Here is a 25,082-nt window from a genome sequence, read left to right on the forward strand (position 1 = left end):
GGGGAGAATATCTTCATCCACAAAAATGAATCATCGTGTTGAATTCAACTCAGGGAAAAATGAAGTGATGCACACAAACGGGACACTGACATAGAAAGACAGCACACGATATATAGGAGAGGTTTTTATTGAAGTGTCGATTTCCGAATCCTAATGGCAGTTTATTGTCCTTATTCAAGCTGCAGTAGAAGTGATAATATCCCAAAGTGAGGTGGTTGAATCTCACTTACGTTTTGAAACAGTTGAGAGTCATTTTGATCCTGTTGGTCTCAGCAGTTGTTTATTTTAATGAGACAAATGTTCCAAGCAAAGCCGAAGATAACATTGACACGGTTCAATGAAATAAATGTAATAGCTTTTTGATAATGACATCGAGCTGTGAGAGTTTGTCGCCAGTTGAGTAAAGAAATACCAAGCAAACATGAGTTGGCCGCAATGAAAGTGGAAGCTGTCGGCCGTTTGGAAGCATTTTCGAGCTGAACAAGAAGCACCTGCGCATGTTTCTCCCCAGATATTTCTAGAAGTTTCAAATCGTTGCAGGATAAGCTGGTTGATGGCCGAGGTATTGTTCAGGAAAGGTCATCAGTCAATGCAGAGAAAGTTGCATTTTTCAGTAGACTGTCTGACCATGAGTGGATAAAACTGCTCCTGGCGAGGGTCGAACTCACAACCTCGGCATTGCGCACGCCGCCATACTGCTGTATAAGTACCGCGCGCTGACCGATTGCGCCACTGGAGCTGCACGTTTATTGCCGTCCCAATATCACGAGTTATACCTCAGCGGTTGACAAAGAGGCCCTGGTGGAAGATGTTCCGGTTGTATTCACATGTGGTTCCGCACTTATTTGAGGAATTTGCTTTATTACACAGTGCGGAACTGGATTGATGTTGAAAAATGTATTTTCAATATTTTCCTCCATTGTTCTCTCAGCCATTGAGGCCTTTAGTCAGTAGAAACATGACAACCTCATTGTCGGGTTGACTCAATTACTGATCGCCACCGTATCTTGGGCACCAAGTTCGCGAAGTTGATCTTGCTCGGAGTTTTGGCATCACAAACAGAAACATACCCTGGCTGTGGAGTAAATGAACGACCTTTTAGATTGGAGATCAGGAGAAACCTCTTCAGCCAGAGAGTGGTGGAATTCAAAAAGCTGTCGAGGCCAGTGGGTGATTGAGTCCATTTAAGATTGAGATGGATTGGTTCTTGAGTATCAAGGGGATCCAGGCTTACAGGGAGCAAGCGGGAGAATGGAATTGAGGAACTTAATAACCATGATTGAATGGAGGAGCGTACTCGATGGGCTGAATGGCGTGAATACTGCTCCTATGTCTAATGGTCTTACGGTCTATTCACCAAGTCAACAAAAGGAAGAATATTTTCGTTTTAAACATAACAAATGCAAATAACACATGCAGCCACTCAGCCCATCGAGCCCCGCCTCGCCGTTCAGTGAGATCATAGGCGGCCTCCTAATCATCGCTACTTTTCTGTACTATCCCCTGAGCTCTTGGTGTTTTCAATCCGTCGAAAACTACCAATCTCATTTGCAACCTCTGAGGCCCCGAATTCCATAAATTCTTCCCACTCTGAGTTCCCTCATCTCAGTGCGGGATTTGGTGAGTTTTCCTGGTGTTGTGTCTCTGGTGCTGCTCTTGGCATCCCCTCCAGCCCTGCACTTATTTGATGTTTCCTGGCGGCAGATTGCGTGGCGCCGAGATTGTTCAATAGTTGGTATTCTGTGTTGTTTCAAATCCTGGTCATGATCGTGTGTACTGCTCCATTTTCTTTCTCTTAACACGTGCAGCCGGAACACAGTTTGCGAATCAATTAATATTGCAATCAAACCTTTACAAGGAGGCGTGTGAAAATGCCGCAGTTGTCAGATCAAGTCTCACTCAAAGCAGTGTTTATGAACATAGATCAGGGCTTCTCGGAACATCAGGCTCAGGCAAATGACAGAGAGTGAAATTCAGTGATAGAGAACAGACCCCAGTTTCCAGCTTTGTGGATCTTTCAAAAACTCTTCATGTCCCAAGTGGAGGAAAATGGTTGAATAATCCGTCAATGGAAATGACTCTAACTGCAACTGCATCGGTTTTAATGAGCACACCGATGTAGGCAAGTGCGGTGATGATTAGCAAACCCGGAAGAGGAAATACTCGCCTTCAAGATCATGTCAGAAATATTCAGTGATTCAGAGGAACGAGAAGATTGTTCTCCGGGAGCATACCAATAAAATCAGTCCATGAGCCATGGAGTTTAGAATAATGAGAGTTGGGGAGAATATCTTCATCCACAAAAATGAATCATCGTGTTGAATTCAACTCAGGGAAAAATGAAGTGATGCACACAAACGGGACACTGACATAGAAAGACAGCACACGATATATAGGAGAGGTTTTTATTGAAGTGTCGATTTCCGAATCCTAATGGCAGTTTATTGTCCTTATTCAAGCTGCAGTAGAAGTGATAATATCCCAAAGTGAGGTGGTTGAATCTCACTTACGTTTTGAAACAGTTGAGAGTCATTTTGATCCTGTTGGTCTCAGCAGTTGTTTATTTTAATGAGACAAATGTTCCAAGCAAAGCCGAAGATAACATTGACACGGTTCAATGAAATAAATGTAATAGCTTTTTGATAATGACATCGAGCTGTGTGAGTTTGTCGCCAGTTGAGTAAAGAAATACCAAGCAAACATGAGTTGGCCGCAATGAAAGTGGAAGCTGTCGGCCGTTTGGAAGCATTTTCGAGCTGAACAAGAAGCACCTGCGCATGTTTCTCCCCAGATATTTCTAGAAGTTTCAAATCGTTGCAGGATAAGCTGGTTGATGGCCGAAGTATTGTTCAGGAAAGGTCATCAGTCAATGCAGAGAAAGTTGCATTTTTCAGTAGACTGTCTGACCATGAGTTGATAAAACTGCTCCAGGTGAGGCTCGAACTCACAACCTCGGCATTGCGCACGCCGCCATACTGCTGTATAAGTACCGCGCGCTGACCGATTGCGCCACTGGAGCTGCACGTTTATTGCCGTCCCAATATCACGAGTTATACCTCAGCGGTTGACAAAGAGGCCCTGGTGGAAGATGTTCCGGTTGTATTCACATGTGGTTCCGCACTTATTTGAGGAATTTGCTTTATTACACAGTGCGGAACTGGATTGATGTTGAAAAATGTATTTTCAATATTTTCCTCCATTGTTCTCTCAGCCATTGAGGCCTTTAGTCAGTAGAAACATGACAACCTCATTGTCGGGTTGACTCAATTACTGATCGCCACCGTATCTTGGGCACCAAGTTCGCGAAGTTGATCTTGCTCGGAGTTTTGGCATCACAAACAGAAACATACCCTGGCTGTGGAGTAAATGAACGACCTTTTAGATTGGAGATCAGGAGAAACCTCTTCAGCCAGAGAGTGGTGGAATTCAAAAAGCTGTCGAGGCCAGTGGGTGATTGAGTCCATTTAAGATTGAGATGGATTGGTTCTTGAGTATCAAGGGGATCCAGGCTTACAGGGAGCAAGCGGGAGAATGGAATTGAGGAACTTAATAACCATGATTGAATGGAGGAGCGTACTCGATGGGCTGAATGGCGTGAATACTGCTCCTATGTCTAATGGTCTTACGGTCTATTCACCAAGTCAACAAAAGGAAGAATATTTTCGTTTTAAACATAACAAATGCAAATAACACATGCAGCCACTCAGCCCATCGAGCCCCGCCTCGCCGTTCAGTGAGATCATAGGCGGCCTCCTAATCATCGCTACTTTTCTGTACTATCCCCTGAGCTCTTGGTGTTTTCAATCCGTCGAAAACTACCAATCTCATTTGCAACCTCTGAGGCCCCGAATTCCATAAATTCTTCCCACTCTGAGTTCCCTCATCTCAGTGCGGGATTTGGTGAGTTTTCCTGGTGTTGTGTCTCTGGTGCTGCTCTTGGCATCCCCTCCAGCCCTGCACTTATTTGATGTTTCCTGGCGGCAGATTGCGTGGCGCCGAGATTGTTCAATAGTTGGTATTCTGTGTTGTTTCAAATCCTGGTCATGATCGTGTGTACTGCTCCATTTTCTTTCTCTAAACACGTGCAGCCGGAACACAGTTTGCGAATCAATTAATATTGCAATCAAACCTTTACAAGGAGGCGTGTGAAAATGCCGCAGTTGTCAGATCAAGTCTCACTCAAAGCAGTGTTTATGAACATAGATCAGGGCTTCTCGGAACATCAGGCTCAGGCAAGTGAGAGAGAGTGAAATTCAGTGATAGAGAACAGACCCCAGTTTCCAGCTTTGTGGATCTTTCAAAAACTCTTCATGTCCCAAGTGGAGGAAAATGGTTGAATAATCCGTCAATGGAAATGACTCTAACTGCAACTGCATCGGTTTTAATGAGCACACCGATGTAGGCAAGTGCGGTGATGATTAGCAAACCCGGAAGAGGAAATACTCGCCTTCAAGATCATGTCAGAAATATTCAGTGATTCAGAGGAACGAGAAGATTGTTCTCCGGGAGCATACCAATAAAATCAGTCCATGAGCCATGGAGTTTAGAATAATGAGAGTTGGGGAGAATATCTTCATCCACAAAAATGAATCATCGTGTTGAATTCAACTCAGGGAAAAATGAAGTGATGCACACAAACGGGACACTGACATAGAAAGACAGCACACGATATATAGGAGAGGTTTTTATTGAAGTGTCGATTTCCGAATCCTAATGGCAGTTTATTGTCCTTATTCAAGCTGCAGTAGAAGTGATAATATCCCAAAGTGAGGTGGTTGAATCTCACTTACGTTTTGAAACAGTTGAGAGTCATTTTGATCCTGTTGGTCTCAGCAGTTGTTTATTTTAATGAGACAAATGTTCCAAGCAAAGCCGAAGATAACATTGACACGGTTCAATGAAATAAATGTAATAGCTTTTTGATAATGACATCGAGCTGTGTGAGTTTGTCGCCAGTTGAGTAAAGAAATACCAAGCAAACATGAGTTGGCCGCAATGAAAGTGGAAGCTGTCGGCCGTTTGGAAGCATTTTCGAGCTGAACAAGAAGCACCTGCGCATGTTTCTCCCCAGATATTTCTAGAAGTTTCAAATCGTTGCAGGATAAGCTGGTTGATGGCCGAAGTATTGTTCAGGAAAGGTCATCAGTCAATGCAGAGAAAGTTGCATTTTTCAGTAGACTGTCTGACCATGAGTTGATAAAACTGCTCCAGGTGAGGCTCGAACTCACAACCTCGGCATTGCGCACGCCGCCATACTGCTGTATAAGTACCGCGCGCTGACCGATTGCGCCACTGGAGCTGCACGTTTATTGCCGTCCCAATATCACGAGTTATACCTCAGCGGTTGACAAAGAGGCCCTGGTGGAAGATGTTCCGGTTGTATTCACATGTGGTTCCGCACTTATTTGAGGAATTTGCTTTATTACACAGTGCGGAACTGGATTGATGTTGAAAAATGTATTTTCAATATTTTCCTCCATTGTTCTCTCAGCCATTGAGGCCTTTAGTCAGTAGAAACATGACAACCTCATTGTCGGGTTGACTCAATTACTGATCGCCACCGTATCTTGGGCACCAAGTTCGCGAAGTTGATCTTGCTCGGAGTTTTGGCATCACAAACAGAAACATACCCTGGCTGTGGAGTAAATGAACGACCTTTTAGATTGGAGATCAGGAGAAACCTCTTCAGCCAGAGAGTGGTGGAATTCAAAAAGCTGTCGAGGCCAGTGGGTGATTGAGTCCATTTAAGATTGAGATGGATTGGTTCTTGAGTATCAAGGGGATCCAGGCTTACAGGGAGCAAGCGGGAGAATGGAATTGAGGAACTTAATAACCATGATTGAATGGAGGAGCGTACTCGATGGGCTGAATGGCGTGAATACTGCTCCTATGTCTAATGGTCTTACGGTCTATTCACCAAGTCAACAAAAGGAAGAATATTTTCGTTTTAAACATAACAAATGCAAATAACACATGCAGCCACTCAGCCCATCGAGCCCCGCCTCGCCGTTCAGTGAGATCATAGGCGGCCTCCTAATCATCGCTACTTTTCTGTACTATCCCCTGAGCTCTTGGTGTTTTCAATCCGTCGAAAACTACCAATCTCATTTGCAACCTCTGAGGCCCCGAATTCCATAAATTCTTCCCACTCTGAGTTCCCTCATCTCAGTGCGGGATTTGGTGAGTTTTCCTGGTGTTGTGTCTCTGGTGCTGCTCTTGGCATCCCCTCCAGCCCTGCACTTATTTGATGTTTCCTGGCGGCAGATTGCGTGGCGCCGAGATTGTTCAATAGTTGGTATTCTGTGTTGTTTCAAATCCTGGTCATGATCGTGTGTACTGCTCCATTTTCTTTCTCTAAACACGTGCAGCCGGAACACAGTTTGCGAATCAATTAATATTGCAATCAAACCTTTACAAGGAGGCGTGTGAAAATGCCGCAGTTGTCAGATCAAGTCTCACTCAAAGCAGTGTTTATGAACATAGATCAGGGCTTCTCGGAACATCAGGCTCAGGCAAGTGAGAGAGAGTGAAATTCAGTGATAGAGAACAGACCCCAGTTTCCAGCTTTGTGGATCTTTCAAAAACTCTTCATGTCCCAAGTGGAGGAAAATGGTTGAATAATCCGTCAATGGAAATGACTCTAACTGCAACTGCATCGGTTTTAATGAGCACACCGATGTAGGCAAGTGCGGTGATGATTAGCAAACCCGGAAGAGGAAATACTCGCCTTCAAGATCATGTCAGAAATATTCAGTGATTCAGAGGAACGAGAAGATTGTTCTCCGGGAGCATACCAATAAAATCAGTCCATGAGCCATGGAGTTTAGAATAATGAGAGTTGGGGAGAATATCTTCATCCACAAAAATGAATCATCGTGTTGAATTCAACTCAGGGAAAAATGAAGTGATGCACACAAACGGGACACTGACATAGAAAGACAGCACACGATATATAGGAGAGGTTTTTATTGAAGTGTCGATTTCCGAATCCTAATGGCAGTTTATTGTCCTTATTCAAGCTGCAGTAGAAGTGATAATATCCCAAAGTGAGGTGGTTGAATCTCACTTACGTTTTGAAACAGTTGAGAGTCATTTTGATCCTGTTGGTCTCAGCAGTTGTTTATTTTAATGAGACAAATGTTCCAAGCAAAGCCGAAGATAACATTGACACGGTTCAATGAAATAAATGTAATAGCTTTTTGATAATGACATCGAGCTGTGTGAGTTTGTCGCCAGTTGAGTAAAGAAATACCAAGCAAACATGAGTTGGCCGCAATGAAAGTGGAAGCTGTCGGCCGTTTGGAAGCATTTTCGAGCTGAACAAGAAGCACCTGCGCATGTTTCTCCCCAGATATTTCTAGAAGTTTCAAATCGTTGCAGGATAAGCTGGTTGATGGCCGAAGTATTGTTCAGGAAAGGTCATCAGTCAATGCAGAGAAAGTTGCATTTTTCAGTAGACTGTCTGACCATGAGTTGATAAAACTGCTCCAGGTGAGGCTCGAACTCACAACCTCGGCATTGCGCACGCCGCCATACTGCTGTATAAGTACCGCGCGCTGACCGATTGCGCCACTGGAGCTGCACGTTTATTGCCGTCCCAATATCACGAGTTATACCTCAGCGGTTGACAAAGAGGCCCTGGTGGAAGATGTTCCGGTTGTATTCACATGTGGTTCCGCACTTATTTGAGGAATTTGCTTTATTACACAGTGCGGAACTGGATTGATGTTGAAAAATGTATTTTCAATATTTTCCTCCATTGTTCTCTCAGCCATTGAGGCCTTTAGTCAGTAGAAACATGACAACCTCATTGTCGGGTTGACTCAATTACTGATCGCCACCGTATCTTGGGCACCAAGTTCGCGAAGTTGATCTTGCTCGGAGTTTTGGCATCACAAACAGAAACATACCCTGGCTGTGGAGTAAATGAACGACCTTTTAGATTGGAGATCAGGAGAAACCTCTTCAGCCAGAGAGTGGTGGAATTCAAAAAGCTGTCGAGGCCAGTGGGTGATTGAGTCCATTTAAGATTGAGATGGATTGGTTCTTGAGTATCAAGGGGATCCAGGCTTACAGGGAGCAAGCGGGAGAATGGAATTGAGGAACTTAATAACCATGATTGAATGGAGGAGCGTACTCGATGGGCTGAATGGCGTGAATACTGCTCCTATGTCTAATGGTCTTACGGTCTATTCACCAAGTCAACAAAAGGAAGAATATTTTCGTTTTAAACATAACAAATGCAAATAACACATGCAGCCACTCAGCCCATCGAGCCCCGCCTCGCCGTTCAGTGAGATCATAGGCGGCCTCCTAATCATCGCTACTTTTCTGTACTATCCCCTGAGCTCTTGGTGTTTTCAATCCGTCGAAAACTACCAATCTCATTTGCAACCTCTGAGGCCCCGAATTCCATAAATTCTTCCCACTCTGAGTTCCCTCATCTCAGTGCGGGATTTGGTGAGTTTTCCTGGTGTTGAGTCTCTGGTGCTGCTCTTGGCATCCCCTCCAGCCCTGCACTTATTTGATGTTTCCTGGCGGCAGATTGCGTGGCGCCGAGATTGTTCAATAGTTGGTATTCTGTGTTGTTTCAAATCCTGGTCATGATCGTGTGTACTGCTCCATTTTCTTTCTCTTAACACGTGCAGCCGGAACACAGTTTGCGAATCAATTAATATTGCAATCAAACCTTTACAAGGAGGCGTGTGAAAATGCCGCAGTTGTCAGATCAAGTCTCACTCAAAGCAGTGTTTATGAACATAGATCAGGGCTTCTCGGAACATCAGGCTCAGGCAAGTGAGAGAGAGTGAAATTCAGTGATAGAGAACAGACCCCAGTTTCCAGCTTTGTGGATCTTTCAAAAACTCTTCATGTCCCAAGTGGAGGAAAATGGTTGAATAATCCGTCAATGGAAATGACTCTAACTGCAACTGCATCGGTTTTAATGAGCACACCGATGTAGGCAAGTGCGGTGATGATTAGCAAACCCGGAAGAGGAAATACTCGCCTTCAAGATCATGTCAGAAATATTCAGTGATTCAGAGGAACGAGAAGATTGTTCTCCGGGAGCATACCAATAAAATCAGTCCATGAGCCATGGAGTTTAGAATAATGAGAGTTGGGGAGAATATCTTCATCCACAAAAATGAATCATCGTGTTGAATTCAACTCAGGGAAAAATGAAGTGATGCACACAAACGGGACACTGACATAGAAAGACAGCACACGATATATAGGAGAGGTTTTTATTGAAGTGTCGATTTCCGAATCCTAATGGCAGTTTATTGTCCTTATTCAAGCTGCAGTAGAAGTGATAATATCCCAAAGTGAGGTGGTTGAATCTCACTTACGTTTTGAAACAGTTGAGAGTCATTTTGATCCTGTTGGTCTCAGCAGTTGTTTATTTTAATGAGACAAATGTTCCAAGCAAAGCCGAAGATAACATTGACACGGTTCAATGAAATAAATGTAATAGCTTTTTGATAATGACATCGAGCTGTGTGAGTTTGTCGCCAGTTGAGTAAAGAAATACCAAGCAAACATGAGTTGGCCGCAATGAAAGTGGAAGCTGTCGGCCGTTTGGAAGCATTTTCGAGCTGAACAAGAAGCACCTGCGCATGTTTCTCCCCAGATATTTCTAGAAGTTTCAAATCGTTGCAGGATAAGCTGGTTGATGGCCGAGGTATTGTTCAGGAAAGGTCATCAGTCAATGCAGAGAAAGTTGCATTTTTCAGTAGACTGTCTGACCATGAGTTGATAAAACTGCTCCAGGTGAGGCTCGAACTCACAACCTCGGCATTGCGCACGCCGCCATACTGCTGTATAAGTACCGCGCGCTGACCGATTGCGCCACTGGAGCTGCACGTTTACTGCCGTCCCAATATCACGAGTTATACCTCAGCGGTTGACAAAGAGGCCCTGGTGGAAGATGTTCCGGTTGTATTCACATGTGGTTCCGCACTTATTTGAGGAATTTGCTTTATTACACAGTGCGGAACTGGATTGATGTTGAAAAATGTATTTTCAATATTTTCCTCCATTGTTCTCTCAGCCATTGAGGCCTTTAGTCAGTAGAAACATGACAACCTCATTGTCGGGTTGACTCAATTACTGATCGCCACCGTATCTTGGGCACCAAGTTCGCGAAGTTGATCTTGCTCGGAGTTTTGGCATCACAAACAGAAACATACCCTGGCTGTGGAGTAAATGAACGACCTTTTAGATTGGAGATCAGGAGAAACCTCTTCAGCCAGAGAGTGGTGGAATTCAAAAAGCTGTCGAGGCCAGTGGGTGATTGAGTCCATTTAAGATTGAGATGGATTGGTTCTTGAGTATCAAGGGGATCCAGGCTTACAGGGAGCAAGCGGGAGAATGGAATTGAGGAACTTAATAACCATGATTGAATGGAGGAGCGTACTCGATGGGCTGAATGGCGTGAATACTGCTCCTATGTCTAATGGTCTTACGGTCTATTCACCAAGTCAACAAAAGGAAGAATATTTTCGTTTTAAACATAACAAATGCAAATAACACATGCAGCCACTCAGCCCATCGAGCCCCGCCTCGCCGTTCAGTGAGATCATAGGCGGCCTCCTAATCATCGCTACTTTTCTGTACTATCCCCTGAGCTCTTGGTGTTTTCAATCCGTCGAAAACTACCAATCTCATTTGCAACCTCTGAGGCCCCGAATTCCATAAATTCTTCCCACTCTGAGTTCCCTCATCTCAGTGCGGGATTTGGTGAGTTTTCCTGGTGTTGTGTCTCTGGTGCTGCTCTTGGCATCCCCTCCAGCCCTGCACTTATTTGATGTTTCCTGGCGGCAGATTGCGTGGCGCCGAGATTGTTCAATAGTTGGTATTCTGTGTTGTTTCAAATCCTGGTCATGATCGTGTGTACTGCTCCATTTTCTTTCTCTAAACACGTGCAGCCGGAACACAGTTTGCGAATCAATTAATATTGCAATCAAACCTTTACAAGGAGGCGTGTGAAAATGCCGCAGTTGTCAGATCAAGTCTCACTCAAAGCAGTGTTTATGAACATAGATCAGGGCTTCTCGGAACATCAGGCTCAGGCAAGTGAGAGAGAGTGAAATTCAGTGATAGAGAACAGACCCCAGTTTCCAGCTTTGTGGATCTTTCAAAAACTCTTCATGTCCCAAGTGGAGGAAAATGGTTGAATAATCCGTCAATGGAAATGACTCTAACTGCAACTGCATCGGTTTTAATGAGCACACCGATGTAGGCAAGTGCGGTGATGATTAGCAAACCCGGAAGAGGAAATACTCGCCTTCAAGATCATGTCAGAAATATTCAGTGATTCAGAGGAACGAGAAGATTGTTCTCCGGGAGCATACCAATAAAATCAGTCCATGAGCCATGGAGTTTAGAATAATGAGAGTTGGGGAGAATATCTTCATCCACAAAAATGAATCATCGTGTTGAATTCAACTCAGGGAAAAATGAAGTGATGCACACAAACGGGACACTGACATAGAAAGACAGCACACGATATATAGGAGAGGTTTTTATTGAAGTGTCGATTTCCGAATCCTAATGGCAGTTTATTGTCCTTATTCAAGCTGCAGTAGAAGTGATAATATCCCAAAGTGAGGTGGTTGAATCTCACTTACGTTTTGAAACAGTTGAGAGTCATTTTGATCCTGTTGGTCTCAGCAGTTGTTTATTTTAATGAGACAAATGTTCCAAGCAAAGCCGAAGATAACATTGACACGGTTCAATGAAATAAATGTAATAGCTTTTTGATAATGACATCGAGCTGTGTGAGTTTGTCGCCAGTTGAGTAAAGAAATACCAAGCAAACATGAGTTGGCCGCAATGAAAGTGGAAGCTGTCGGCCGTTTGGAAGCATTTTCGAGCTGAACAAGAAGCACCTGCGCATGTTTCTCCCCAGATATTTCTAGAAGTTTCAAATCGTTGCAGGATAAGCTGGTTGATGGCCGAAGTATTGTTCAGGAAAGGTCATCAGTCAATGCAGAGAAAGTTGCATTTTTCAGTAGACTGTCTGACCATGAGTTGATAAAACTGCTCCAGGTGAGGCTCGAACTCACAACCTCGGCATTGCGCACGCCGCCATACTGCTGTATAAGTACCGCGCGCTGACCGATTGCGCCACTGGAGCTGCACGTTTATTGCCGTCCCAATATCACGAGTTATACCTCAGCGGTTGACAAAGAGGCCCTGGTGGAAGATGTTCCGGTTGTATTCACATGTGGTTCCGCACTTATTTGAGGAATTTGCTTTATTACACAGTGCGGAACTGGATTGATGTTGAAAAATGTATTTTCAATATTTTCCTCCATTGTTCTCTCAGCCATTGAGGCCTTTAGTCAGTAGAAACATGACAACCTCATTGTCGGGTTGACTCAATTACTGATCGCCACCGTATCTTGGGCACCAAGTTCGCGAAGTTGATCTTGCTCGGAGTTTTGGCATCACAAACAGAAACATACCCTGGCTGTGGAGTAAATGAACGACCTTTTAGATTGGAGATCAGGAGAAACCTCTTCAGCCAGAGAGTGGTGGAATTCAAAAAGCTGTCGAGGCCAGTGGGTGATTGAGTCCATTTAAGATTGAGATGGATTGGTTCTTGAGTATCAAGGGGATCCAGGCTTACAGGGAGCAAGCGGGAGAATGGAATTGAGGAACTTAATAACCATGATTGAATGGAGGAGCGTACTCGATGGGCTGAATGGCGTGAATACTGCTCCTATGTCTAATGGTCTTACGGTCTATTCACCAAGTCAACAAAAGGAAGAATATTTTCGTTTTAAACATAACAAATGCAAATAACACATGCAGCCACTCAGCCCATCGAGCCCCGCCTCGCCGTTCAGTGAGATCATAGGCGGCCTCCTAATCATCGCTACTTTTCTGTACTATCCCCTGAGCTCTTGGTGTTTTCAATCCGTCGAAAACTACCAATCTCATTTGCAACCTCTGAGGCCCCGAATTCCATAAATTCTTCCCACTCTGAGTTCCCTCATCTCAGTGCGGGATTTGGTGAGTTTTCCTGGTGTTGTGTCTCTGGTGCTGCTCTTGGCATCCCCTCCAGCCCTGCACTTATTTGATGTTTCCTGGCGGCAGATTGCGTGGCGCCGAGATTGTTCAATAGTTGGTATTCTGTGTTGTTTCAAATCCTGGTCATGATCGTGTGTACTGCTCCATTTTCTTTCTCTTAACACGTGCAGCCGGAACACAGTTTGCGAATCAATTAATATTGCAATCAAACCTTTACAAGGAGGCGTGTGAAAATGCCGCAGTTGTCAGATCAAGTCTCACTCAAAGCAGTGTTTATGAACATAGATCAGGGCTTCTCGGAACATCAGGCTCAGGCAAGTGAGAGAGAGTGAAATTCAGTGATAGAGAACAGACCCCAGTTTCCAGCTTTGTGGATCTTTCAAAAACTCTTCATGTCCCAAGTGGAGGAAAATGGTTGAATAATCCGTCAATGGAAATGACTCTAACTGCAACTGCATCGGTTTTAATGAGCACACCGATGTAGGCAAGTGCGGTGATGATTAGCAAACCCGGAAGAGGAAATACTCGCCTTCAAGATCATGTCAGAAATATTCAGTGATTCAGAGGAACGAGAAGATTGTTCTCCGGGAGCATACCAATAAAATCAGTCCATGAGCCATGGAGTTTAGAATAATGAGAGTTGGGGAGAATATCTTCATCCACAAAAATGAATCATCGTGTTGAATTCAACTCAGGGAAAAATGAAGTGATGCACACAAACGGGACACTGACATAGAAAGACAGCACACGATATATAGGAGAGGTTTTTATTGAAGTGTCGATTTCCGAATCCTAATGGCAGTTTATTGTCCTTATTCAAGCTGCAGTAGAAGTGATAATATCCCAAAGTGAGGTGGTTGAATCTCACTTACGTTTTGAAACAGTTGAGAGTCATTTTGATCCTGTTGGTCTCAGCAGTTGTTTATTTTAATGAGACAAATGTTCCAAGCAAAGCCGAAGATAACATTGACACGGTTCAATGAAATAAATGTAATAGCTTTTTGATAATGACATCGAGCTGTGTGAGTTTGTCGCCAGTTGAGTAAAGAAATACCAAGCAAACATGAGTTGGCCGCAATGAAAGTGGAAGCTGTCGGCCGTTTGGAAGCATTTTCGAGCTGAACAAGAAGCACCTGCGCATGTTTCTCCCCAGATATTTCTAGAAGTTTCAAATCGTTGCAGGATAAGCCGGTTGATGGCCGAGGTATTGTTCAGGAAAGGTCATCAGTCAATGCAGAGAAAGTTGCATTTTTCAGTAGACTGTCTGACCATGAGTTGATAAAACTGCTCCAGGTGAGGCTCGAACTCACAACCTCGGCATTGCGCACGCCGCCATACTGCTGTATAAGTACCGCGCGCTGACCGATTGCACCACTGGGGCTGCACGTTTTCTGCCGTCCCAATATCACGAGTTATACCTCAGCGGTTGACAAAGAGGCCCTGGTGGAAGATGTTCCGGTTGTATTCACATGTGGTTCCGCACTTATTTGAGGAATTTGCTTTATTACACAGTGCGGAACTGGATTGATGTTGAAAAATGTATTTTCAATATTTTCCTCCATTGTTCTCTCAGCCATTGAGGCCTTTAGTCAGTAGAAACATGACAACCTCATTGTCGGGTTGACTCAATTACTGATCGCCACCGTATCTTGGGCACCAAGTTCGCGAAGTTGATCTTGCTCGGAGTTTTGGCATCACAAACAGAAACATACCCTGGCTGTGGAGTAAATGAACGACCTTTTAGATTGGAGATCAGGAGAAACCTCTTCAGCCAGAGAGTGGTGGAATTCAAAAAGCTGTCGAGGCCAGTGGGTGATTGAGTCCATTTAAGATTGAGATGGATTGGTTCTTGAGTATCAAGGGGATCCAGGCTTACAGGGAGCAAGCGGGAGAATGGAATTGAGGAACTTAATAACCATGATTGAATGGAGGAGCGTACTCGATGGGCTGAATGGCGTGAATACTGCTCCTATGTCTAATGGTCTTACGGTCTATTCACCAAGTCAACAAAAGGAAGAATATTTTCGTTTTAAACATAACAAATGCAAATAACACATGCAGCCACTCAGCCCATCGAGCCCCGCCTCGCCGTTCAGTGAGATCATAGGCGGCCTCCTAATCATCGCTACTTTTCTGTACTATCCCCTGAGCTCTTGGTGTTTTCAATCCGTCGAAAACTACCAATCTCATTTGCAACCTCTGAGGCCCCGAATTCCATAAATTCTTCCCACTCTGAGTTCCCTCATCTCAGTGCGGGATTTGGTGAGTTTTCCTGGTGTTGTGTCTCTGGTGCTGCTCTTGGCATCCCCTCCAGCCCTGCACTTATTTGATGTTTCCTGGCGGCAGATTGCGTGGCGCCGAGATTGTTCAATAGTTGGTATTCTGTGTTGTTTCAAATCCTGGTCATGATCGTGTGTACTGCTCCATTTTCTTTCTCTAAACACGTGCAGCCGGAACACAGTTTGCGAATCAATTAATATTGCAATCAAACCTTTACAAGGAGGCGTGTGAAAATGCCGCAGTTGTCAGATCAAGTCTCACTCAAAGCAGTGTTTATGAACATAGATCAGGGCTTCTCGGAACATCAGGCTCAGGCAAGTGAGAGAGAGTGAAATTCAGTGATAGAGAACAGACCCCAGTTTCCAGCTTTGTGGATCTTTCAAAAACTCTTCATGTCCCAAGTGGAGGAAAATGGTTGAATAATCCGTCAATGGAAATGACTCTAACTGCAACTGCATCGGTTTTAATGAGCACACCGATGTAGGCAAGTGCGGTGATGATTAGCAAACCCGGAAGAGGAAATACTCGCCTTCAAGATCATGTCAGAAATATTCAGTGATTCAGAGGAACGAGAAGATTGTTCTCCGGGAGCATACCAATAAAATCAGTCCATGAGCCATGGAGTTTAGAATAATGAGAGTTGGGGAGAATATCTTCATCCACAAAAATGAATCATCGTGTTGAATTCAACTCAGGGAAAAATGAAGTGATGCACACAAACGGGACACTGACATAGAAAGACAGCACACGATATATAGGAGAGGTTTTTATTGAAGTGTCGATTTCCGAATCCTAATGGCAGTTTATTGTCCTTATTCAAGCTGCAGTAGAAGTGATAATATCCCAAAGTGAGGTGGTTGAATCTCACTTACGTTTTGAAACAGTTGAGAGTCATTTTGATCCTGTTGGTCTCAGCAGTTGTTTATTTTAATGAGACAAATGTTCCAAGCAAAGCCGAAGATAACATTGACACGGTTCAATGAAATAAATGTAATAGCTTTTTGATAATGACATCGAGCTGTGTGAGTTTGTCGCCAGTTGAGTAAAGAAATACCAAGCAAACATGAGTTGGCCGCAATGAAAGTGGAAGCTGTCGGCCGTTTGGAAGCATTTTCGAGCTGAACAAGAAGCACCTGCGCATGTTTCTCCCCAGATATTTCTAGAAGTTTCAAATCGTTGCAGGATAAGCTGGTTGATGGCCGATGGCCGAAGTATTGTTCAGGAAAGGTCATCAGTCAATGCAGAGAAAGTTGCATTTTTCAGTAGACTGTCTGACCATGAGTTGATAAAACTGCTCCAGGTGAGGCTCGAACTCACAACCTCGGCATTGCGCACGCCGCCATACTGCTGTATAAGTACCGCGCGCTGACCGATTGCGCCACTGGAGCTGCACGTTTTCTGCCGTCCCAATATCACGAGTTATACCTCAGCGGTTGACAAAGAGGCCCTGGTGGAAGATGTTCCGGTTGTATTCACATGTGGTTCCGCACTTATTTGAGGAATTTGCTTTATTACACAGTGCGGAACTGGATTGATGTTGAAAAATGTATTTTCAATATTTTCCTCCATTGTTCTCTCAGCCATTGAGGCCTTTAGTCAGTAGAAACATGACAACCTCATTGTCGGGTTGACTCAATTACTGATCGCCACCGTATCTTGGGCACCAAGTTCGCGAAGTTGATCTTGCTCGGAGTTTTGGCATCACAAACAGAAACATACCCTGGCTGTGGAGTAAATGAACGACCTTTTAGATTGGAGATCAGGAGAAACCTCTTCAGCCAGAGAGTGGTGGAATTCAAAAAGCTGTCGAGGCCAGTGGGTGATTGAGTCCATTTAAGATTGAGATGGATTGGTTCTTGAGTATCAAGGGGATCCAGGCTTACAGGGAGCAAGCGGGAGAATGGAATTGAGGAACTTAATAACCATGATTGAATGGAGGAGCGTACTCGATGGGCTGAATGGCGTGAATACTGCTCCTATGTCTAATGGTCTTACGGTCTATTCACCAAGTCAACAAAAGGAAGAATATTTTCGTTTTAAACATAACAAATGCAAATAACACATGCAGCCACTCAGCCCATCGAGCCCCGCCTCGCCGTTCAGTGAGATCATAGGCGGCCTCCTAATCATCGCTACTTTTCTGTACTATCCCCTGAGCTCTTGGTGTTTTCAATCCGTCGAAAACTACCAATCTCATTTGCAACCTCTGAGGCCCCGAATTCCATAAATTCTTCCCACTCTGAGTTCCCTCATCTCAGTGCGGGATTTGGTGAGTTTTCCTGGTGTTGTGTCTCTGGTGCTGCTCTTGGCATCCCCTCCAGCCCTGCACTTATTTGATGTTTCCTGGCGGCAGATTGCGTGGCGCCGAGATTGTTCAATAGTTGGTATTCTGTGTTGTTTCAAATCCTGGTCATGATCGTGTGTACTGCTCCATTTTCTTTCTCTAAACACGTGCAGCCGGAACACAGTTTGCGAATCAATTAATATTGCAATCAAACCTTTACAAGGAGGCGTGTGAAAATGCCGCAGTTGTCAGATCAAGTCTCACTCAAAGCAGTGTTTATGAACATAGATCAGGGCTTCTCGGAACATCAGGCTCAGGCAAGTGAGAGAGAGTGAAATTCAGTGATAGAGAACAGACCCCAGTTTCCAGCTTTGTGGATCTTTCAAAAACTCTTCATGTCCCAAGTGGAGGAAAATGGTTGAATAATCCGTCAATGGAAATGACTCTAACTGCAACTGCATCGGTTTTAATGAGCACACCGATGTAGGCAAGTGCGGTGATGATTAGCAAACCCGGAAGAGGAAATACTCGCCTTCAAGATCATGTCAGAAATATTCAGTGATTCAGAGGAACGAGAAGATTGTTCTCCGGGAGCATACCAATAAAATCAGTCCATGAGCCATGGAGTTTAGAATAATGAGAGTTGGGGAGAATATCTTCATCCACAAAAATGAATCATCGTGTTGAATTCAACTCAGGGAAAAATGAAGTGATGCACACAAACGGGACACTGACATAGAAAGACAGCACACGATATATAGGAGAGGTTTTTATTGAAGTGTCGATTTCCGAATCCTAATGGCAGTTTATTGTCCTTATTCAAGCTGCAGTAGAAGTGATAATATCCCAAAGTGAGGTGGTTGAATCTCACTTACGTTTTGAAACAGTTGAGAGTCATTTTGATCCTGTTGGTCTCAGCAGTTGTTTATTTTAATGAGACAAATGTTCCAAGCAAAGCCGAAGATAACATTGACACGGTTCAATGAAATAAATGTAATAGCTTTTTGATAATGACATCGAGCTGTGTGAGTTTGTCGCCAGTTGAGTAAAGAAATACCAAGCAAACATGAGTTGGCCGCAATGAAAGTGGAAGCTGTCGGCCGTTTGGAAGCATTTTCGAGCTGAACAAGAAGCACCTGCGCATGTTTCTCCCCAGATATTTCTAGAAGTTTCAAATCGTTGCAGGATAAGCTGGTTGATGGCCGAAGTATTGTTCAGGAAAGGTCATCAGTCAATGCAGAGAAAGTTGCATTTTTCAGTAGACTGTCTGACCATGAGTTGATAAAACTGCTCCAGGTGAGGCTCGAACTCACAACCTCGGCATTGCGCACGCCGCCATACTGCTGTATAAGTACCGCGCGCTGACCGATTGCGCCACTGGAGCTGCACGTTTACTGCCGTCCCAATATCACGAGTTATACCTCAGCGGTTGACAAAGAGGCCCTGGTGGAAGATGTTCCGGTTGTATTCACATGTGGTTCCGCACTTATTTGAGGAATTTGCTTTATTACACAGTGCGGAACTGGATTGATGTTGAAAAATGTATTTTCAATATTTTCCTCCATTGTTCTCTCAGCCATTGAGGCCTTTAGTCAGTAGAAACATGACAACCTCATTGTCGGGTTGACTCAATTACTGATCGCCACCGTATCTTGGGCACCAAGTTCGCGAAGTTGATCTTGCTCGGAGTTTTGGCATCACAAACAGAAACATACCCTGGCTGTGGAGTAAATGAACGACCTTTTAGATTGGCGATCAGGAGAAACCTCTTCAGCCAGAGAGTGGTGGAATTCAAAAAGCTGTCGAGGCCAGTGGGTGATTGAGTCCATTTAAGATTGAGATGGATTGGTTCTTGAGTATCAAGGGGATCCAGGCTTACAGGGAGCAAGCGGGAGAATGGAATTGAGGAACTTAATAACCATGATTGAATGGAGGAGCGTACTCGATGGGCTGAATGGCGTGAATACTGCTCCTATGTCTAATGGTCTTACGGTCTATTCACCAAGTCAACAAAAGGAAGAATATTTTCGTTTTAAACATAACAAATGCAAATAACACATGCAGCCACTCAGCCCATCGAGCCCCGCCTCGCCGTTCAGTGAGATCATAGGCGGCCTCCTAATCATCGCTACTTTTCTGTACTATCCCCTGAGCTCTTGGTGTTTTCAATCCGTCGAAAACTACCAATCTCATTTGCAACCTCTGAGGCCCCGAATTCCATAAATTCTTCCCACTCTGAGTTCCCTCATCTCAGTGCGGGATTTGGTGAGTTTTCCTGGTGTTGTGTCTCTGGTGCTGCTCTTGGCATCCCCTCCAGCCCTGCACTTATTTGATGTTTCCTGGCGGCAGATTGCGTGGCGCCGAGATTGTTCAATAGTTGGTATTCTGTGTTGTTTCAAATCCTGGTCATGATCGTGTGTACTGCTCCATTTTCTTTCTCTAAACACGTGCAGCCGGAACACAGTTTGCGAATCAATTAATATTGCAATCAAACCTTTACAAGGAGGCGTGTGAAAATGCCGCAGTTGTCAGATCAAGTCTCACTCAAAGCAGTGTTTATGAACATAGATCAGGGCTTCTCGGAACATCAGGCTCAGGCAAGTGAGAGAGAGTGAAATTCAGTGATAGAGAACAGACCCCAGTTTCCAGCTTTGTGGATCTTTCAAAAACTCTTCATGTCCCAAGTGGAGGAAAATGGTTGAATAATCCGTCAATGGAAATGACTCTAACTGCAACTGCATCGGTTTTAATGAGCACACCGATGTAGGCAAGTGCGGTGATGATTAGCAAACCCGGAAGAGGAAATACTCGCCTTCAAGATCATGTCAGAAATATTCAGTGATTCAGAGGAACGAGAAGATTGTTCTCCGGGAGCATACCAATAAAATCAGTCCATGAGCCATGGAGTTTAGAATAATGAGAGTTGGGGAGAATATCTTCATCCACAAAAATGAATCATCGTGTTGAATTCAACTCAGGGAAAAATGAAGTGATGCACACAAACGGGACACTGACATAGAAAGACAGCACACGATATATAGGAGAGGTTTTTATTGAAGTGTCGATTTCCGAATCCTAATGGCAGTTTATTGTCCTTATTCAAGCTGCAGTAGAAGTGATAATATCCCAAAGTGAGGTGGTTGAATCTCACTTACGTTTTGAAACAGTTGAGAGTCATTTTGATCCTGTTGGTCTCAGCAGTTGTTTATTTTAATGAGACAAATGTTCCAAGCAAAGCCGAAGATAACATTGACACGGTTCAATGAAATAAATGTAATAGCTTTTTGATAATGACATCGAGCTGTGTGAGTTTGTCGCCAGTTGAGTAAAGAAATACCAAGCAAACATGAGTTGGCCGCAATGAAAGTGGAAGCTGTCGGCCGTTTGGAAGCATTTTCGAGCTGAACAAGAAGCACCTGCGCATGTTTCTCCCCAGATATTTCTAGAAGTTTCAAATCGTTGCAGGATAAGCTGGTTGATGGCCGAAGTATTGTTCAGGAAAGGTCATCAGTCAATGCAGAGAAAGTTGCATTTTTCAGTAGACTGTCTGACCATGAGTTGATAAAACTGCTCCAGGTGAGGCTCGAACTCACAACCTCGGCATTGCGCACGCCGCCATACTGCTGTATAAGTACCGCGCGCTGACCGATTGCGCCACTGGAGCTGCACGTTTACTGCCGTCCCAATATCACGAGTTATACCTCAGCGGTTGACAAAGAGGCCCTGGTGGAAGATGTTCCGGTTGTATTCACATGTGGTTCCGCACTTATTTGAGGAATTTGCTTTATTACACAGTGCGGAACTGGATTGATGTTGAAAAATGTATTTTCAATATTTTCCTCCATTGTTCTCTCAGCCATTGAGGCCTTTAGTCAGTAGAAACATGACAACCTCATTGTCGGGTTGACTCAATTACTGATCGCCACCGTATCTTGGGCACCAAGTTCGCGAAGTTGATCTTGCTCGGAGTTTTGGCATCACAAACAGAAACATACCCTGGCTGTGGAGTAAATGAACGACCTTTTAGATTGGAGATCAGGAGAAACCTCTTCAGCCAGAGAGTGGTGGAATTCAAAAAGCTGTCGAGGCCAGTGGGTGATTGAGTCCATTTAAGATTGAGATGGATTGGTTCTTGAGTATCAAGGGGATCCAGGCTTACAGGGAGCAAGCGGGAGAATGGAATTGAGGAACTTAATAACCATGATTGAATGGAGGAGCGTACTCGATGGGCTGAATGGCGTGAATACTGCTCCTATGTCTAATGGTCTTACGGTCTATTCACCAAGTCAACAAAAGGAAGAATATTTTCGTTTTAAACATAACAAATGCAAATAACACATGCAGCCACTCAGCCCATCGAGCCCCGCCTCGCCGTTCAGTGAGATCATAGGCGGCCTCCTAATCATCGCTACTTTTCTGTACTATCCCCTGAGCTCTTGGTGTTTTCAATCCGTCGAAAACTACCAATCTCATTTGCAACCTCTGAGGCCCCGAATTCCATAAATTCTTCCCACTCTGAGTTCCCTCATCTCAGTGCGGGATTTGGTGAGTTTTCCTGGTGTTGTGTCTCTGGTGCTGCTCTTGGCATCCCCTCCAGCCCTGCACTTATTTGATGTTTCCTGGCGGCAGATTGCGTGGCGCCGAGATTGTTCAATAGTTGGTATTCTGTGTTGTTTCAAATCCTGGTCATGATCGTGTGTACTGCTCCATTTTCTTTCTCTAAACACGTGCAGCCGGAACACAGTTTGCGAATCAATTAATATTGCAATCAAACCTTTACAAGGAGGCGTGTGAAAATGCCGCAGTTGTCAGATCAAGTCTCACTCAAAGCAGTGTTTATGAACATAGATCAGGGCTTCTCGGAACATCAGGCTCAGGCAAGTGAGAGAGAGTGAAATTCAGTGATAGAGAACAGACCCCAGTTTCCAGCTTTGTGGATCTTTCAAAAACTCTTCATGTCCCAAGTGGAGGAAAATGGTTGAATAATCCGTCAATGGAAATGACTCTAACTGCAACTGCATCGGTTTTAATGAGCACACCGATGTAGGCAAGTGCGGTGATGATTAGCAAACCCGGAAGAGGAAATACTCGCCTTCAAGATCATGTCAGAAATATTCAGTGATTCAGAGGAACGAGAAGATTGTTCTCCGGGAGCATACCAATAAAATCAGTCCATGAGCCATGGAGTTTAGAATAATGAGAGTTGGGGAGAATATCTTCATCCACAAAAATGAATCATCGTGTTGAATTCAACTCAGGGAAAAATGAAGTGATGCACACAAACGGGACACTGACATAGAAAGACAGCACACGATATATAGGAGAGGTTTTTATTGAAGTGTCGATTTCCGAATCCTAATGGCAGTTTATTGTCCTTATTCAAGCTGCAGTAGAAGTGATAATATCCCAAAGTGAGGTGGTTGAATCTCACTTACGTTTTGAAACAGTTGAGAGTCATTTTGATCCTGTTGGTCTCAGCAGTTGTTTATTTTAATGAGACAAATGTTCCAAGCAAAGCCGAAGATAACATTGACACGGTTCAATGAAATAAATGTAATAGCTTTTTGATAATGACATCGAGCTGTGTGAGTTTGTCGCCAGTTGAGTAAAGAAATACCAAGCAAACATGAGTTGGCCGCAATGAAAGTGGAAGCTGTCGGCCGTTTGGAAGCATTTTCGAGCTGAACAAGAAGCACCTGCGCATGTTTCTCCCCAGATATTTCTAGAAGTTTCAAATCGTTGCAGGATAAGCTGGTTGATGGCCGAAGTATTGTTCAGGAAAGGTCATCAGTCAATGCAGAGAAAGTTGCATTTTTCAGTAGACTGTCTGACCATGAGTTGATAAAACTGCTCCAGGTGAGGCTCGAACTCACAACCTCGGCATTGCGCACGCCGCCATACTGCTGTATAAGTACCGCGCGCTGACCGATTGCGCCACTGGAGCTGCACGTTTACTGCCGTCCCAATATCACGAGTTATACCTCAGCGGTTGACAAAGAGGCCCTGGTGGAAGATGTTCCGGTTGTATTCACATGTGGTTCCGCACTTATTTGAGGAATTTGCTTTATTACACAGTGCGGAACTGGATTGATGTTGAAAAATGTATTTTCAATATTTTCCTCCATTGTTCTCTCAGCCATTGAGGCCTTTAGTCAGTAGAAACATGACAACCTCATTGTCGGGTTGACTCAATTACTGATCGCCACCGTATCTTGGGCACCAAGTTCGCGAAGTTGATCTTGCTCGGAGTTTTGGCATCACAAACAGAAACATACCCTGGCTGTGGAGTAAATGAACGACCTTTTAGATTGGAGATCAGGAGAAACCTCTTCAGCCAGAGAGTGGTGGAATTCAAAAAGCTGTCGAGGCCAGTGGGTGATTGAGTCCATTTAAGATTGAGATGGATTGGTTCTTGAGTATCAAGGGGATCCAGGCTTACAGGGAGCAAGCGGGAGAATGGAATTGAGGAACTTAATAACCATGATTGAATGGAGGAGCGTACTCGATGGGCTGAATGGCGTGAATACTGCTCCTATGTCTAATGGTCTTACGGTCTATTCACCAAGTCAACAAAAGGAAGAATATTTTCGTTTTAAACATAACAAATGCAAATAACACATGCAGCCACTCAGCCCATCGAGCCCCGCCTCGCCGTTCAGTGAGATCATAGGCGGCCTCCTAATCATCGCTACTTTTCTGTACTATCCCCTGAGCTCTTGGTGTTTTCAATCCGTCGAAAACTACCAATCTCATTTGCAACCTCTGAGGCCCCGAATTCCATAAATTCTTCCCACTCTGAGTTCCCTCATCTCAGTGCGGGATTTGGTGAGTTTTCCTGGTGTTGTGTCTCTGGTGCTGCTCTTGGCATCCCCTCCAGCCCTGCACTTATTTGATGTTTCCTGGCGGCAGATTGCGTGGCGCCGAGATTGTTCAATAGTTGGTATTCTGTGTTGTTTCAAATCCTGGTCATGATCGTGTGTACTGCTCCATTTTCTTTCTCTTAACACGTGCAGCCGGAACACAGTTTGCGAATCAATTAATATTGCAATCAAACCTTTACAAGGAGGCGTGTGAAAATGCCGCAGTTGTCAGATCAAGTCTCACTCAAAGCAATGTTTATGAACATAGATCAGGGCTTCTCGGAACATCAGGCGCAGGCAAATGACAGAGAGTGAAATTCAGTGATAGAGAACAGACCCCAGTTTCCAGCTTTGTGGATCTTTCAAAAACTCTTCATGTCCCAAGTGGAGGAAAATGGTTGAATAATCCGTCAATGGACAGGGCCCAGTCCCAGGGAAAAGGACAGACTGGAGACAGAACGAGAAGATGATGTTCTTGAAACTCTTCCCTGCTTCCAATTCCCGGAGCAAGGTGGGACGGATTTCGCTCGGAGCCGGTCTCAGCTGATAAGGCACACGCTGCACGTTTCATCGGATGGTTCGTACGTGGAAGTCTGTGCTTCCCGCTTCGGGCTTTGTTC

At 44.3% G+C, this 25,082-nt stretch overlaps 11 non-coding genes across 11 annotated transcripts; all 11 read right to left on the reverse strand.

Moving 5' to 3' along the window:
* Positions 1–643: 643 nt before the first annotated feature.
* trnai-uau (transfer RNA isoleucine (anticodon UAU)) lies at positions 644–739 on the reverse strand. The gene is made up of 2 exons: positions 702–739; positions 644–679 (listed from the first exon to the last, which is right to left on the reverse strand). It is a non-coding gene; the product is annotated as a tRNA-Ile (tRNA).
* A 2,184-nt stretch (positions 740–2,923) lies between these two features.
* trnai-uau (transfer RNA isoleucine (anticodon UAU)) lies at positions 2,924–3,019 on the reverse strand. Its single transcript has 2 exons — positions 2,982–3,019; positions 2,924–2,959 (listed from the first exon to the last, which is right to left on the reverse strand). It is a non-coding gene; the product is annotated as a tRNA-Ile (tRNA).
* A 2,184-nt stretch (positions 3,020–5,203) lies between these two features.
* On the reverse strand, positions 5,204–5,299 carry trnai-uau (transfer RNA isoleucine (anticodon UAU)). The gene is made up of 2 exons: positions 5,262–5,299; positions 5,204–5,239 (listed from the first exon to the last, which is right to left on the reverse strand). It is a non-coding gene; the product is annotated as a tRNA-Ile (tRNA).
* A 2,184-nt stretch (positions 5,300–7,483) lies between these two features.
* On the reverse strand, positions 7,484–7,579 carry trnai-uau (transfer RNA isoleucine (anticodon UAU)). The gene is made up of 2 exons: positions 7,542–7,579; positions 7,484–7,519 (listed from the first exon to the last, which is right to left on the reverse strand). It is a non-coding gene; the product is annotated as a tRNA-Ile (tRNA).
* A 2,184-nt stretch (positions 7,580–9,763) lies between these two features.
* On the reverse strand, positions 9,764–9,859 carry trnai-uau (transfer RNA isoleucine (anticodon UAU)). The gene is made up of 2 exons: positions 9,822–9,859; positions 9,764–9,799 (listed from the first exon to the last, which is right to left on the reverse strand). It is a non-coding gene; the product is annotated as a tRNA-Ile (tRNA).
* Positions 9,860–12,043: 2,184 nt separating this feature from the next.
* Positions 12,044–12,139, reverse strand: trnai-uau (transfer RNA isoleucine (anticodon UAU)). Its single transcript has 2 exons — positions 12,102–12,139; positions 12,044–12,079 (listed from the first exon to the last, which is right to left on the reverse strand). It is a non-coding gene; the product is annotated as a tRNA-Ile (tRNA).
* A 2,184-nt stretch (positions 12,140–14,323) lies between these two features.
* Positions 14,324–14,419, reverse strand: trnai-uau (transfer RNA isoleucine (anticodon UAU)). Its single transcript has 2 exons — positions 14,382–14,419; positions 14,324–14,359 (listed from the first exon to the last, which is right to left on the reverse strand). It is a non-coding gene; the product is annotated as a tRNA-Ile (tRNA).
* A 2,191-nt stretch (positions 14,420–16,610) lies between these two features.
* On the reverse strand, positions 16,611–16,706 carry trnai-uau (transfer RNA isoleucine (anticodon UAU)). The gene is made up of 2 exons: positions 16,669–16,706; positions 16,611–16,646 (listed from the first exon to the last, which is right to left on the reverse strand). It is a non-coding gene; the product is annotated as a tRNA-Ile (tRNA).
* A 2,184-nt stretch (positions 16,707–18,890) lies between these two features.
* Positions 18,891–18,986, reverse strand: trnai-uau (transfer RNA isoleucine (anticodon UAU)). Its single transcript has 2 exons — positions 18,949–18,986; positions 18,891–18,926 (listed from the first exon to the last, which is right to left on the reverse strand). It is a non-coding gene; the product is annotated as a tRNA-Ile (tRNA).
* A 2,184-nt stretch (positions 18,987–21,170) lies between these two features.
* trnai-uau (transfer RNA isoleucine (anticodon UAU)) lies at positions 21,171–21,266 on the reverse strand. The gene is made up of 2 exons: positions 21,229–21,266; positions 21,171–21,206 (listed from the first exon to the last, which is right to left on the reverse strand). It is a non-coding gene; the product is annotated as a tRNA-Ile (tRNA).
* A 2,184-nt stretch (positions 21,267–23,450) lies between these two features.
* Positions 23,451–23,546, reverse strand: trnai-uau (transfer RNA isoleucine (anticodon UAU)). The gene is made up of 2 exons: positions 23,509–23,546; positions 23,451–23,486 (listed from the first exon to the last, which is right to left on the reverse strand). It is a non-coding gene; the product is annotated as a tRNA-Ile (tRNA).
* Positions 23,547–25,082: the final 1,536 nt, after the last annotated feature.

This window comes from Hemiscyllium ocellatum, chromosome 21 (genome assembly GCF_020745735.1).
Source record: "Hemiscyllium ocellatum isolate sHemOce1 chromosome 21, sHemOce1.pat.X.cur, whole genome shotgun sequence".
Taxonomy (NCBI): domain Eukaryota; kingdom Metazoa; phylum Chordata; class Chondrichthyes; order Orectolobiformes; family Hemiscylliidae; genus Hemiscyllium; species Hemiscyllium ocellatum.